The sequence below is a fragment of the Pan troglodytes genome, chromosome Y (genome assembly GCF_028858775.2).
Source record: "Pan troglodytes isolate AG18354 chromosome Y, NHGRI_mPanTro3-v2.0_pri, whole genome shotgun sequence".
Lineage (NCBI taxonomy): Eukaryota > Metazoa > Chordata > Mammalia > Primates > Hominidae > Pan > Pan troglodytes.
Window position 1 is genome coordinate 9,495,417 of NC_072422.2, and position 15,166 is coordinate 9,510,582.

Below are 15,166 nucleotides of genomic sequence, written 5' to 3' on the forward strand. Positions count from 1 at the left end.
ATGGTTTTGTGTGTCATTCCTGGAGACAACCTGGCTCTTTGGTTCATTTTGAGATTCTGTGGGCTAGTTACCCAATAAATTTTAATAAGTTGTTCTCCTGTTTAAACCAGCCAAAACTTCTGTGACTATTGCTTGCAATGAAGCATCTTGACTACATTAGGTGATGAGTGAGGTTAGCCAGACTGCTTTTAAAAAGAAGGTTAACAGCTAAAAGATTTATGACTCTTTACTGTGGTTATGTAGCATACTGTCCTGCTATTGTGTCCAACCTTTACCAAGCTTCCAGTACACACACAAATGCCTTATGTCAGCGGTATTTTGTGAGGAGTGTCAAGGACACTGTCCGTTGCAACATGGGTCAGGGACAGCATGCTGATCCACAGCAAGATGATATGTAGATGAAATAATTCAGCAGGAACAGTAGCTTACAGCCAAAAGTGACCTGGAAAAGCAAAAATCATAAGCTCAGTATGCCCAGCAAGATAGAAAGAAATACGTGCTATTCCCATTGCATGTTAGCAGATGTTTAAACCAATTCCATTTAAATCTCAGGGTATGGTGCCTCATCTTCTATTGGGCCTGTAATCGTGTGGTCCAGCATAGCAACACACATCTCGTGTACACTTGTGCATACTTACAGATATGTCTATCAACTGAGCAACATTGGCTTAAGCCCTGCCTATTCACCTTTAATCCTACTACCTGCAATAATAGTTTATTCAGTCAAAACTTAAATCTCCTAAGCAGATTGTCTGAATTTTGGGATTGGTCTGAAGCAAACTTGCGTAATCTTCATGATGGCCTCTTGATTCTAAATATTAAATATTTAACTGAAAAATTATTGATTTGTTAAAAGTAATAATGTTGACACAAGGCACTGATACTGATACGGTGCATACTATGTACCAGGCATTATTGTAATCATTTTACTTCTAGTTCATCTAATCCTCATAACAATACTAGGTGCTATTATTATCTCAATTTTACGGAGAAGGAAGTAGAGGTACACAGAGGTTGGATAACTTGCCTGAGATCATAGTTGGTAGGCATCAGAGCTGTGATTTAAACCCAGTCAGACTTTAACATCTGAGTTCTCAACCATTATGCTATATTAGCAAACTACATGGAGGAAGAAAGGGGTAATATAGTGGGACAAATTTATGTATTAAATGTCTTGTTCCCATGAGAGTAGCTAAACAAAGAAGCCAAACCACAAATCTAAGCCCTAAACAACACTATGGTCTGAATGTTTGCCCCCACTCAACCCCTCACCTGTACATATGTTGAAACTCTAGTCCCTGGGGTGATGGTATCAGGAAGTGGAGCCTTTGGGAGATGAATTAGGTCCTAAGGGCAGAGCGTTCGTGAATGAGTGATGGTATTAGGAAGTGGAGCCTTTGGGAGACGAATTATGTCATGAGGCCAGAGCTTTGGTGAATGGGATTGATGCCCTTGTAAAAGAGGACTCAGGGAGCTTAGTTACTCCTTCTACCATGTAAGAATACAGCAAGAAGTTGGCAGTCTGCACCCCAGAAAAGTGTCCTCACCAGAACCTCACCGTGCTGACACCCTGGTCTTGGACTTGCCAGTCTCCAAAACTGTGAGATACAAATTTCTGTTGTTTATAAGCCATCCAGGTTCAGGTATTTTTATTATAAGAGCCTGAACAGATTAAGAAAGGTAGTACTGGGAGAGGGGTGCTGCTATAATAAATGCCTAAAACTATGGAATCAGTTTTGTAAATGGGTAATGGGTAGAGGCTGGAAGAGTTTTGACATGTATCCTAGAAAAATCCTACACTGCTGTGAACAGACCAGGCCATAAAGGGTGATTCTGATGAGGGTTCAGAAGGAGAAAAGGAGAGCTGTAGAGAAAACTTGACTCTTCTTAGAGAGTACCTAAGTAGTTGTGAAGAGACTTAGTAGAAATATAGACAGTAAAGACCATTCTGACGTGAGGAACATGTTATTGGAAACTAGAGGAAAGACAATCCTAGTTACAAAGTAGCAACAAACTTGGATAAATCATGTTCATGTACTATTGTTTTGTGGAGTATTGCTTTTACTATAGCAGCCTGAACAGATAATACATCTATCTACACTAATGAATTGCTCCAAAACAATTGGCCCTTGAGGAGCCTATCTGCTTGACAAAAGTAAAATTTCCACATTTCCTTCTGAATTTTGCCTGTTAACAAATCTTTCAGTACTTTTTTCAAATGTTGGAATCAATCTCATCTCTACACCACTGACTGCCTACTCACACACATACTTCTCCCAGTTGCTTTGAAACTGCTTTTTCTGCATCAGGAGGCATCACTACTGAGCAAACTCTTGCAGATCACAAGTTGAACACTTGTGGAGGAAGCAGAGAGAAAAAGCTGGTATAACTCACTCTTCTTCCTTTCCTCATCCCTAATCATGCTAACCTTCATTTCCTTAGTTTTATTCTTTCTACATTCATTTTTTGTTTCTTATCCATTTTTGACAATATGAGTAATAGATAATATGTGCCCCTTTCTTTAAAATACTAAAAACATTCAGGTAGGCTTAAGTTACCTTTTGACCACCAGCTCTACATCCCAGATCCATTCCCAGAGATTGGTAGTTTGGTGTAAATCCTTTCAGATGTTTTTCTAGATGTTTCCTTTTGTACACTTATAGGGAACATTTGATATTTGAACTTACAGAACATATTTACTAACATAAAATATGTGGCATTTTTATTATACTTGTAATAGAGAAATTATATTCATATAATAAGCAATATGTATATGTATACATATTGTAGAAAATACATGCTTACACTATATGTTTATACTTAGGGGGTATATAGAGGGAATATATATTATTTGGGGTATATGTTCTTGAACAAAAATGCTATTAAAATGTATGTAACTTGATTTTTTTCCTCCAAGAACATGACTCAGAAATATCTACATTAACAGGTAGATTTTTTTTCTTTTTTAGAAATGAGGTCTTGCTGTATTGCCCAGGCTGGCCTGGAACTCCTGGGTTCAAGTGATCCTCCCACCTCAGCCTATGAGTAGCTGGGACTATGGGGGTACACCATCACACCCAGTTACTCAGAAATTTCTAATGTCAGCACATATATATATACTTAATTCCTTTTAACTTTGGCATAATTTTACGTAATATGGATATGCCACCATTATTAGCCATTCCCTGGTCAATGGACATTTAGGTTACTTGTGCTTTGTCGTGGTTATTAATAATATACAATGAACCTCTCTCATTGGAGCCAAATGAGTATTTATTTTTTCTGGGGGTGAACGCCAAGAGATATATCTGTCGGGTCATGGATATGCACATTTCAAATTTTAATAGATATCAGAAAATTGCCCTTTGAAGTGTTGTGCCAGTATGTACCAATTTACACTCCACCATTTGTGAGTTAGAGTCTTCATTTGTCTATTCACTTTCCAATATTGATATCACTACTCTTTAATTTGCCAACCTGATGGTCAAGAAGTGGCATCTCATTTTCATTTTACTTTGGTTTTCCCTGATTGCTCATGGAGTTAAACTTTTTTCTACTGTTTGTTGACTGTTTGGATTCCTCATTGCTGAGAGACCTGTTCATAGCCTCCGGTCATTTTTCATTTGAGTTGCTTGTCTTTATCATATTGTTTTGTGGTAATCTGGCTTCCTTCATTTTTTTGTTTGTTTGTTTGTTTGTTGTTTTGTTTTCTTTTGTTTTCAGGCAGAGTCTGGCTCTGTTGCCCAGACTGGAGTGCAGTGGCACGATCTTGGCTCACTGCAACCTCTGCCTTCCAGGTTAAACTGATTTTCCTGCCTCAGCGTCCGGTGTAGCTGGGACTACAGGCACACACCACCACGCCTGGCTAATTTTTGTAATTTTAGTACAGATGAGGTTTCACCATATTGGTCAGGCTGGTCTCGAACTCCTGACCTCAGGTGATCCACCCACCTCAGCCTCCCAAAGTGCTGGGATTACCGGCATGAGCCACCACACCCAGCCAGCTTCCTTCTTTATCTTCCTCCTCAGTCCCTCAGGCAAAGGTGCAGCGGTATTGGTGCCTCTTTGAAGTTCCACTTCAGTGTGATGAACTACAGTTACATTTATTTTCAAGAATTTCTTTTCCTAAACTGGAGAAATTTAAGCCATGAATCAGAGAGAAAGGGAAATCTCTGGTGTAAACATTAACCACTGAAACTTTCAATGTCTTTGAACCTGTCACCTCTGCTGGACCTCTTTTTAAAAAACAGATGAGAGTTGTTACTCAAGTCAGTTAGCCCTTTAGTACTTTCAAACATTTTTTGGGGGGAGCTCAAGGAATTGCCAGAGAGAAGGAGAACTGTTAGCTCTGATTTCTAAAGAGCTTTCCTAAATATTGATTGCATTTTTTAGGCAATGCGACAATCTCAAAGCACTTTGCTAAGGGCAACATTGTGTTGTGGTCTAACTGTTAAATTTCTCATCTTGCCCCGATTCCCTTAATTTACAATGAGAATATCTGTCGAGAAATGAGGTGAGACATCAGGTGAGTAAATACCCATTAACAGGGGCAGCATTTACAGATTAGCAGGGAAGGTTCTGATGACAACTTGATTAATGCAAAACTAAATTAATCAATCTCTGATCACCACAAAAAGGAGCGGGTGAAATGTTTCTTTTTTTCTCATGAAGGATTTTTTTTTTCTGTGCCACTTACGTGGCATTGACTGAAAAAAAAAAGTCCACAATTTCAAAACCCTTTTGGCAAAAACTTTATGTACCTCTAGCTAGCATTTCAGCCAGCATTAGCAAGTACAAGGAACGGAAAGGACTAAAGAAGAGAATACAGTCAAAGGAAAATCATGGAATAAAGAAAAACCAGGCACAGAGATAATATACATACTTTTTTAAAAAAGGAAGGAAGTTGAGGGAAACCTTTTTTGTTATTTCCAATACCTAGTCAGTCAACAAGTTTTATTTTGTTTTGTTCCGTTTTTAAGAGACAGGTCTCGTTCTGTCAGCTAGGCTGGAGTACGGTGGTGTTGTCATAGCTCACTGCAGTCTCAAATTCCTGGGCTCAAGGAATCCTCCCACCTCAGCCTCCCAAGGAGCTAATACTATGGGTTCATGCCACCATGTCCAGTTAATTTTGTTTTCATTTTTGTATTTTTTGTAGAGATGGGGTCTGATATGGTTAGGCTTTGTGTTCTCACCCAAATCTCATCCTGAATTTTAATCCCCATAATCCCCAAATGTCAAGGGAGAGACCAGGTGGCGGTAATTTAATCATAGGGGACAGCTTCCCCCATACCGTTCTAATGATAATGAGTTCTCATGAGATCTGATGGTTTTATGAGGGTGTCTTCCCCCTTCCCTTGGCAGTTTTTCCTGCTACCTTGTGAATAAGGTGCCTTGCCTCCCCTTCACCTTCCCCCATGATATTAAGTTTCCTGAGGCCTCTCCAGGCATGCTGAACTGTGAGTCAATTAGACCTTTTTTCCTTTGTAAATTACTCAGTCTTGGGCAGTTATTTATAGCAGCATGAAAATGGCCTAATACAGTAAGTTGGTATGACTGAGAGTGGGGTGCTGCTATAAAGATATCCAAGAATGTGGAAGCAACTTTGGAACGGGGTAACAGGCGGAGGTTGGAACAGTTTGGAGGGCTCAGAAGAAGACAAGAAAATGAGGGAAAGTTTGGAACTTCCTAGAGACTTGTTGAATGTCTTTCACCAAAATGCTGATAGTGATATAGTCAATGAAGTCCAGGCTGATGTGGTTTCAGATGGAGATGAGGAACTTGTTGGGAAGCAGAATAAAGGTGACTATTGCTATAATTTAGCAAAGAGACTGGGAGCATTTTGCACCTACCCTAGAGATCTGTGGAACTTTGAACTTGAAGGAGAAGATTTAGGGTATCTGGTGGAAGAAATTTCTCAGCAGCAATGTGTTCAAGAATTGACTTGGATGCTCCTAAAAGCACTCAGTTTTATGCATTCATAAAGAGATGGTTTGGAATTGGAACTTATGTTTAAAAGTGAAATGGAGTGTAAAAGTTTCAAAAATTTGTAACCTCATGATGTGACAGAAAAGAAAGAAAAACCTATTTTCTGTTGAGAAATTTGAGCTGGCTTCAGAAATTTGCATAAGTAACAAGGAACCAAATGATAGTCACCAAGACAGTGGGGAAGATGTCTCCAGGGCATGCCAGAGAACTTCATAGCAGCCCCTCTTATTACAGACCTGGAGGCCTAGGGGGAAAAAATGGTTTCATGGGCTGGGCACAGGGACTTGCTGCTTTGTGCAGTCTTGGGGCTTGGTGCCCTGCATCCCAGCCATGGGTAAAAGGGGATAACACAGAGCTCAGGCTATTGCTTCAGAGGCTGCAAGCCCCAAGCCTTGGCATCTCCCATGTGCTGTTGAGCCTGTGGGTGCACAGAAGCCAAGAAGTTAGGTTTAGGAACCTCTGCCTAGATTTCAGAGGATGCATGACAATGCCTGCATGTCCAGGGATCTGCCCCAGAATGGCAGATCCACTGACATCTTGCACTGTGCTCCTGGAAAATACAAAATACATTCAATGCCAGCCTGTGAAAGCAGCCAGGAAGGGGGTTGTACTCTGTAAACCACAGGGGTGGAGCGCCTAAGGCCATGGGAACCCATCTCTTGTATCAGCATGATCTAGATATGAGACATGAAGTCAAAGGACATCACTGCAGAGCTTAAGATTTGGCTGCCCTGAAGATTTCAGACTTTGCATGGGGTCTGCTGCACCTTCATTTTAGCCAATTTCAAACATTTGGAATGGGTGTGCTTACTCAATGCCTGTACCCTCATTGTATCTAGGAAGTGACTAACTTACTTTTGATTTTACAGGCTCATACGCAAGACTTGCCTTGTCTCAGGTGAGACTTTGAATTTGGACTTTTGGGTGAAATGTTGGAACTTGGACCCAATGCTAGCTAGAGGTACATAAAGTTTTTGCCAAAAGGGTTTTGAAATTGTGGACTTTTTTTTTCAGTCAATGCCACGTAAGTGGCACAGAAAAAAAAATCCTTCATGAGAAAAAAAGAAACATTTCACCCGCTCCTTTTTGTGGTGATCAGAGATTGATTAATTTAGTTTTGCATTAATCAAGTTGTCATCAGAACCTTCCCTGCTAATCTGTAAATGCTGCCCCTGTTAATGGGTATTTACTCACCTGATGTCTCACCTCATTTCTCGACAGATATTCTCATTGTAAATTAAGGGAATCGGGGCAAGATGAGAAATTTAACAGTTAGACCACAACACAATGTTGCCCTTAGCAAAGTGCTTTGAGATTGTCGCATTGCCTAAAAAATGCAATCAATATTTAGGAAAGCTCTTTAGAAATCAGAGCTAACAGTTCTCCTTCTCTCTGGCAATTCCTTGAGCTCCCCCCAAAAAATGTTTGAAAGTACTAAAGGGCTAACTGACTTGAGTAACAACTCTCATCTGTTTTTTAAAAAGAGGTCCAGCAGAGGTGACAGGTTCAAAGACATTGAAAGTTTCAGTGGTTAATGTTTACACCAGAGATTTCCCTTTCTCTCTGATTCATGGCTTAAATTTCTCCAGTTTAGGAAAAGAAATTCTTGAAAATAAATGTAACTGTAGTTCATCACACTGAAGTGGAACTTCAAAGAGGCACCAATACCGCTGCACCTTTGCCTGAGGGACTGAGGAGGAAGATAAAGAAGGAAGCTGGCTGGGTGTGGTGGCTCATGCCGGTAATCCCAGCACTTTGGGAGGCTGAGGTGGGTGGATCACCTGAGGTCAGGAGTTCGAGACCAGCCTGACCAATATGGTGAAACCTCATCTGTACTAAAATTACAAAAATTAGCCAGGCGTGGTGGTGTGTGCCTGTAGTCCCAGCTACACCGGACGCTGAGGCAGGAAAATCAGTTTAACCTGGAAGGCAGAGGTTGCAGTGAGCCAAGATCGTGCCACTGCACTCCAGTCTGGGCAACAGAGCCAGACTCTGCCTGAAAACAAAAGAAAACAAAACAACAAACAAACAAACAAACAAAAAAATGAAGGAAGCCAGATTACCACAAAACAATATGATAAAGACAAGCAACTCAAATGAAAAATGACCGGAGGCTATGAACAGGTCTCTCAGCAATGAGGAATCCAAACAGTCAACAAACAGTAGAAAAAAGTTTAACTCCATGAGCAATCAGGGAAAACCAAAGTAAAATGAAAATGAGATGCCACTTCTTGACCATCAGGTTGGCAAATTAAAGAGTAGTGATATCAATATTGGAAAGTGAATAGACAAATGAAGACTCTAACTCACAAATGGTGGAGTGTAAATTGGTACATACTGGCACAACACTTCAAAGGGCAATTTTCTGATATCTATTAAAATTTGAAATGTGCATATCCATGACCCGACAGATATATCTCTTGGCGTTCACCCCCAGAAAAAATAAATACTCATTTGGCTCCAATGAGAGAGGTTCATTGTATATTATTAATAACCACGACAAAGCACAAGTAACCTAAATGTCCATTGACCAGGGAATGGCTAATAATGGTGGCATATCCATATTACGTAAAATTATGCCAAAGTTAAAAGGAATTAAGTATATATATATGTGCTGACATTAGAAATTTCTGAGTAACTGGGTGTGATGGTGTACCCCCATAGTCCCAGCTACTCATAGGCTGAGGTGGGAGGATCACTTGAACCCAGGAGTTCCAGGCCAGCCTGGGCAATACAGCAAGACCTCATTTCTAAAAAAGAAAAAAAATCTACCTGTTAATGTAGATATTTCTGAGTCATGTTCTTGGAGGAAAAAAATCAAGTTACATACATTTTAATAGCATTTTTGTTCAAGAACATATACCCCAAATAATATATATTCCCTCTATATACCCCCTAAGTATAAACATATAGTGTAAGCATGTATTTTCTACAATATGTATACATATACATATTGCTTATTATATGAATATAATTTCTCTATTACAAGTATAATAAAAATGCCACATATTTTATGTTAGTAAATATGTTCTGTAAGTTCAAATATCAAATGTTCCCTATAAGTGTACAAAAGGAAACATCTAGAAAAACATCTGAAAGGATTTACACCAAACTACCAATCTCTGGGAATGGATCTGGGATGTAGAGCTGGTGGTCAAAAGGTAACTTAAGCCTACCTGAATGTTTTTAGTATTTTAAAGAAAGGGGCACATATTATCTATTACTCATATTGTCAAAAATGGATAAGAAACAAAAAATGAATGTAGAAAGAATAAAACTAAGGAAATGAAGGTTAGCATGATTAGGGATGAGGAAAGGAAGAAGAGTGAGTTATACCAGCTTTTTCTCTCTGCTTCCTCCACAAGTGTTCAACTTGTGATCTGCAAGAGTTTGCTCAGTAGTGATGCCTCCTGATGCAGAAAAAGCAGTTTCAAAGCAACTGGGAGAAGTATGTGTGTGAGTAGGCAGTCAGTGGTGTAGAGATGAGATTGATTCCAACATTTGAAAAAAGTACTGAAAGATTTGTTAACAGGCAAAATTCAGAAGGAAATGTGGAAATTTTACTTTTGTCAAGCAGATAGGCTCCTCAAGGGCCAATTGTTTTGGAGCAATTCATTAGTGTAGATAGATGTATTATCTGTTCAGGCTGCTATAGTAAAAGCAATACTCCACAAAACAATAGTACATGAACATGATTTATCCAAGTTTGTTGCTACTTTGTAACTAGGATTGTCTTTCCTCTAGTTTCCAATAACATGTTCCTCACGTCAGAATGGTCTTTACTGTCTATATTTCTACTAAGTCTCTTCACAACTACTTAGGTACTCTCTAAGAAGAGTCAAGTTTTCTCTACAGCTCTCCTTTTCTCCTTCTGAACCCTCATCAGAATCACCCTTTATGGCCTGGTCTGTTCACAGCAGTGTAGGATTTTTCTAGGATACATGTCAAAACTCTTCCAGCCTCTACCCATTACCCATTTACAAAACTGATTCCATAGTTTTAGGCATTTATTATAGCAGCACCCCTCTCCCAGTACTACCTTTCTTAATCTGTTCAGGCTCTTATAATAAAAATACCTGAACCTGGATGGCTTATAAACAACAGAAATTTGTATCTCACAGTTTTGGAGACTGGCAAGTCCAAGACCAGGGTGTCAGCACGGTGAGGTTCTGGTGAGGACACTTTTCTGGGGTGCAGACTGCCAACTTCTTGCTGTATTCTTACATGGTAGAAGGAGTAACTAAGCTCCCTGAGTCCTCTTTTACAAGGGCATCAATCCCATTCACCAAAGCTCTGGCCTCATGACATAATTCGTCTCCCAAAGGCTCCACTTCCTAATACCATCACTCATTCACGAACGCTCTGCCCTTAGGACCTAATTCATCTCCCAAAGGCTCCACTTCCTGATACCATCACCCCAGGGACTAGAGTTTCAACATATGTACAGGTGAGGGGTTGAGTGGGGGCAAACATTCAGACCATAGTGTTGTTTAGGGCTTAGATTTGTGGTTTGGCTTCTTTGTTTAGCTACTCTCATGGGAACAAGACATTTAATACATAAATTTGTCCCACTATATTACCCCTTTCTTCCTCCATGTAGTTTGCTAATATAGCATAATGGTTGAGAACTCAGATGTTAAAGTCTGACTGGGTTTAAATCACAGCTCTGATGCCTACCAACTATGATCTCAGGCAAGTTATCCAACCTCTGTGTACCTCTACTTCCTTCTCCGTAAAATTGAGATAATAATAGCACCTAGTATTGTTATGAGGATTAGATGAACTAGAAGTAAAATGATTACAATAATGCCTGGTACATAGTATGCACCGTATCAGTATCAGTGCCTTGTGTCAACATTATTACTTTTAACAAATCAATAATTTTTCAGTTAAATATTTAATATTTAGAATCAAGAGGCCATCATGAAGATTACGCAAGTTTGCTTCAGACCAATCCCAAAATTCAGACAATCTGCTTAGGAGATTTAAGTTTTGACTGAATAAACTATTATTGCAGGTAGTAGGATTAAAGGTGAATAGGCAGGGCTTAAGCCAATGTTGCTCAGTTGATAGACATATCTGTAAGTATGCACAAGTGTACACGAGATGTGTGTTGCTATGCTGGACCACACGATTACAGGCCCAATAGAAGATGAGGCACCATACCCTGAGATTTAAATGGAATTGGTTTAAACATCTGCTAACATGCAATGGGAATAGCACGTATTTCTTTCTATCTTGCTGGGCATACTGAGCTTATGATTTTTGCTTTTCCAGGTCACTTTTGGCTGTAAGCTACTGTTCCTGCTGAATTATTTCATCTACATATCATCTTGCTGTGGATCAGCATGCTGTCCCTGACCCATGTTGCAACGGACAGTGTCCTTGACACTCCTCACAAAATACCGCTGACATAAGGCATTTGTGTGTGTACTGGAAGCTTGGTAAAGGTTGGACACAATAGCAGGACAGTATGCTACATAACCACAGTAAAGAGTCATAAATCTTTTAGCTGTTAACCTTCTTTTTAAAAGCAGTCTGGCTAACCTCACTCATCACCTAATGTAGTCAAGATGCTTCATTGCAAGCAATAGTCACAGAAGTTTTGGCTGGTTTAAACAGGAGAACAACTTATTAAAATTTATTGGGTAACTAGCCCACAGAATCTCAAAATGAACCAAAGAGCCAGGTTGTCTCCAGGAATGACACACAAAACCATGGCGCAGAACTTGTCCAGTGAAGAAACCTCAGCTGTCACCACTGGGCACTGAGTTACATTGTGGCTTGCACAACTGACAGTAGTGGCCATTGCAGCTCTAACCGATACCATGGCTGCCGCTGCTGCTGTTGATACTCTTCTCCAGAAAGTATTCTCTGCAGTCCCTTCTTTACAGCATCAGTAGTCCCCTCTTCAAAATTTGGGATGGGTGCATCTCACTGATGTTGTGTAGGTTACCTGCCCAAGATGTAGCTGCAAGAAAGGCTGAGAAAGTAGACTATTTATTTATAAGGTGAAGCATTCTCAGATCCAGGGGGGGTGCAACTTGTTTATGACAAGCGCTCTCGATGGCAATGTTTCTTGACCGTCAGTGTGCACATGAGCCATTTGGAGATCTTGTTAAAATGCAGACTCTGATTCAGTAGGCTTGGCATGGGACCTGAGATTCTACAGCACCCGCGTGATGTGAAGTTGCTGATCTGAGGATTACATACACTGAGTAGCAAGCCTCCACAGCACCAATAGCACCAATTTTCAAATTTGGCGCCATATTGGAGTAACAAGATAAACTTTTCCTTAAAAAAAATATTGACTTCTGAGCCCTGCCCTCAGCTGATTTAATTGGTTTGGGGTGAGGCACGGACATACAAATTTTTTAAATTTGTTTAAAAAATAGTTAAATTTATTTAAACAATAAATATAATTTTTAAAATTATATTTAAAAAACATATAAAAAAGTTTCTAATATACTCAGACATCTTTCACTGCAGGCTCCAACTTCTTGTCTCTTTGCAAGGTTATTTTAATTTCATTTTTCTGAGAAGGAGTCTCACTGTGTCACCCAGGCTGGAATGCAGTGGGGGCAATCTTGGCTCACTGCAACCGCCACCTCCCAGCCTCAAATGATCCTCCCACCTCAGCCTCCTGAGGAGCAGGGACCACAGCTGCACACTGCTACACCCAGCTAATTTTTGGTATTTTTGGTAGAGACAGGGTTTCCCCATGTTCCCCAGACTGGTCTCAAACGCCTGAACTTGGGCGATCCATCGGGCTCAGCCTCCCAAAGTGTGAGAATTACAGGTGTGAGCAAATAAGCCAACCTGCAAGGTTACTTCTTTTCTCCAGCTTCCAGGACTTCCACTTCTCCCCCCACCCCCTTGCTTGGTTTCTCCCCTTGTAATTTGATTATTCTCATTTATTAGGCAGAACAATTTGAAACACTACTCTTTAGTCCCTTGGGCCTAACTTTGCATATCTAAAGCTCTATAGAGTTCTGCTAATCCAGTGTTTCCCAAAACCATGTTACCTGTTGACCTGGCAGAATGTGGTATGAAGTGACGCATAAACAAACAGTGTTTTAAATTTGAATCTTTCTGTATTTATTTTAATGTCACTGTTTAAAATGCAGATAAAACAGTACATCTGATCTTGCAAATGTTATTGTTTAGGACAAGAAGTTAATTTTAAGAACAGGTAAATAATAATAGACGCTCAGGGCAGATAAAACAAAAGTCTTGAAAATGACTTGCAAGTGATTGAAATTCAAGTGTGCCTATACAAACATAGCCTTCTTTCCAAAGCCGTAGGCTTTAGGAGCACAGAAGAACTGGCAGAGGTGTTCAAAGACACCAGCATTTTTTCTTCTCCCCCAGCGTATAGGAAGAAATATAGAGAGCTATTTCTGAGCTGATACGAATTACGCCACTAATCTTACTTAACACACTGAAATGGATACAATCAGTTTTGATCCTAAAAATTTTTTTAAGAGATTTCATAAGATTTCAAGAAAACGGCACCAGCCTTTGAAAAATTCATGATCTAAAGAAAAGTAAATTCTAAGAATCACTTATGAAATATAAAATACAAATAATGTTTGATCCCTTGACCAGCTAACCTTTAACAAGAAAATGGGTGAAACTGTTCAGAACTGTTAAGAACTAATACACAAATCCAGAAAGTGTTAAAACTCCTAAGCAGGCAAAATTTTTAAAAACTCCACACCTACTTACATCATTGTGAAAGTTCAGAACACCAAAGAAAAACTGATCTTACACAGCAAAAAGACTGACAGCAGATTTCTCAGTTGCAATAGAAACTAGAAGATAACAGAGTAATATGCTCAATATTCTGAGAGGGAAAATACTTTTAAACCTAGAATTATATATTCGGTATAATTATGAAACAACAGGGAAAAATCAAAATATTTTAGGTAGAAAAAAACCCAAGAGTTTACCACATCACACTGTCACACAAGGACATTATAAAGGATTTGCTACAGGCGTAAGGAAAATGATTCAGAAGGCAGATCTGAGATATGCAAAGAAATGGTAAGCAAAATGTTACTACATATGTGGATGGGTCTAAAAAAACGATGTCTAATTTATATGATGAAACCAGGATAGAGCTAAAATAGTGAATAACATATAAACTGAGAGAGGGGAGGGGGTCCAAAGCTAAAACATCCTAAAGCCCTTTGTATTATTCAAGAGGAGAGTAAAGCTATGTATTAGCTTTATATTTTAAGTTTACATTTTCAAATAGTAAAACAGTCACCTAAAAATATAGACTGCATTACTCCAAATAAGTTGAGGAAAAAAATAACGTGACAAAAGGAAAACACACAAAACAAAACACATACACACGTGAGCATATTACTGTTATCTTCCAGTTTCTATTGCTACCGAGAAGCTTCTTCTGTAAGTTTTAACTTTCTTGTTTGTATGCCATTCTTATTCAAGATAAGTAGTGTTGTATAAATTTTTACTGTGAGCGTGTCCTTAAAGGATCACTTTCTTTCAGCCTAGGTTGTAGAGGGATTCATCCAAGTCGGCTTTATGTTTGCTTCTGCCAGGCATTCTAGATGCCCCATGTCTAGGATCTCTTTAGGCAGGAGAGAGGGTGACGGTGTAGGAGGACCCATTTCTTGGCTTGCGGATTCCAATAATATGTCACAGATTTAAACCCCAAACTTTGATGAAATGCAGGTCTAGGGTTTTAAAATATAATGAGAGTTAAATACGTATTTTCTTCATCCAGAGATGGGGCAAGCTTCCTCATCTGCTCGTTCATGGGTGATTTATATTTTCCCCACTCCATCCTTTTCCTAAGGATTTTAGGGACAATGGCTTTTTGCAGAGTACTCAGTTCCAGCTCCCACCTTGAGCCCTTACCTCCTGCCCCTAAACATCCAGACCTCAAGTTAGAGAGAGTAACATTTTGCCCACACCTAGGAGGACCAATCCTTCTGGTTTCCTTAGGGATGCAGGAATTTCTCAGTGCTAAAACCAGTTAAGTCCTGGGCAAACGAGTATGACTGGCTGCCCTACAACCCAGCCCCCATATCCAGGGCAGGAGAACAATCATTTGAACAGTTCATTGCTCTGGTTTTCAGTTTATTTTTGGTTCTTGGAATTTCCCTTCTTTTTTTATGGGTTTATCTGCCTATTGGAAACAAAACGTTAT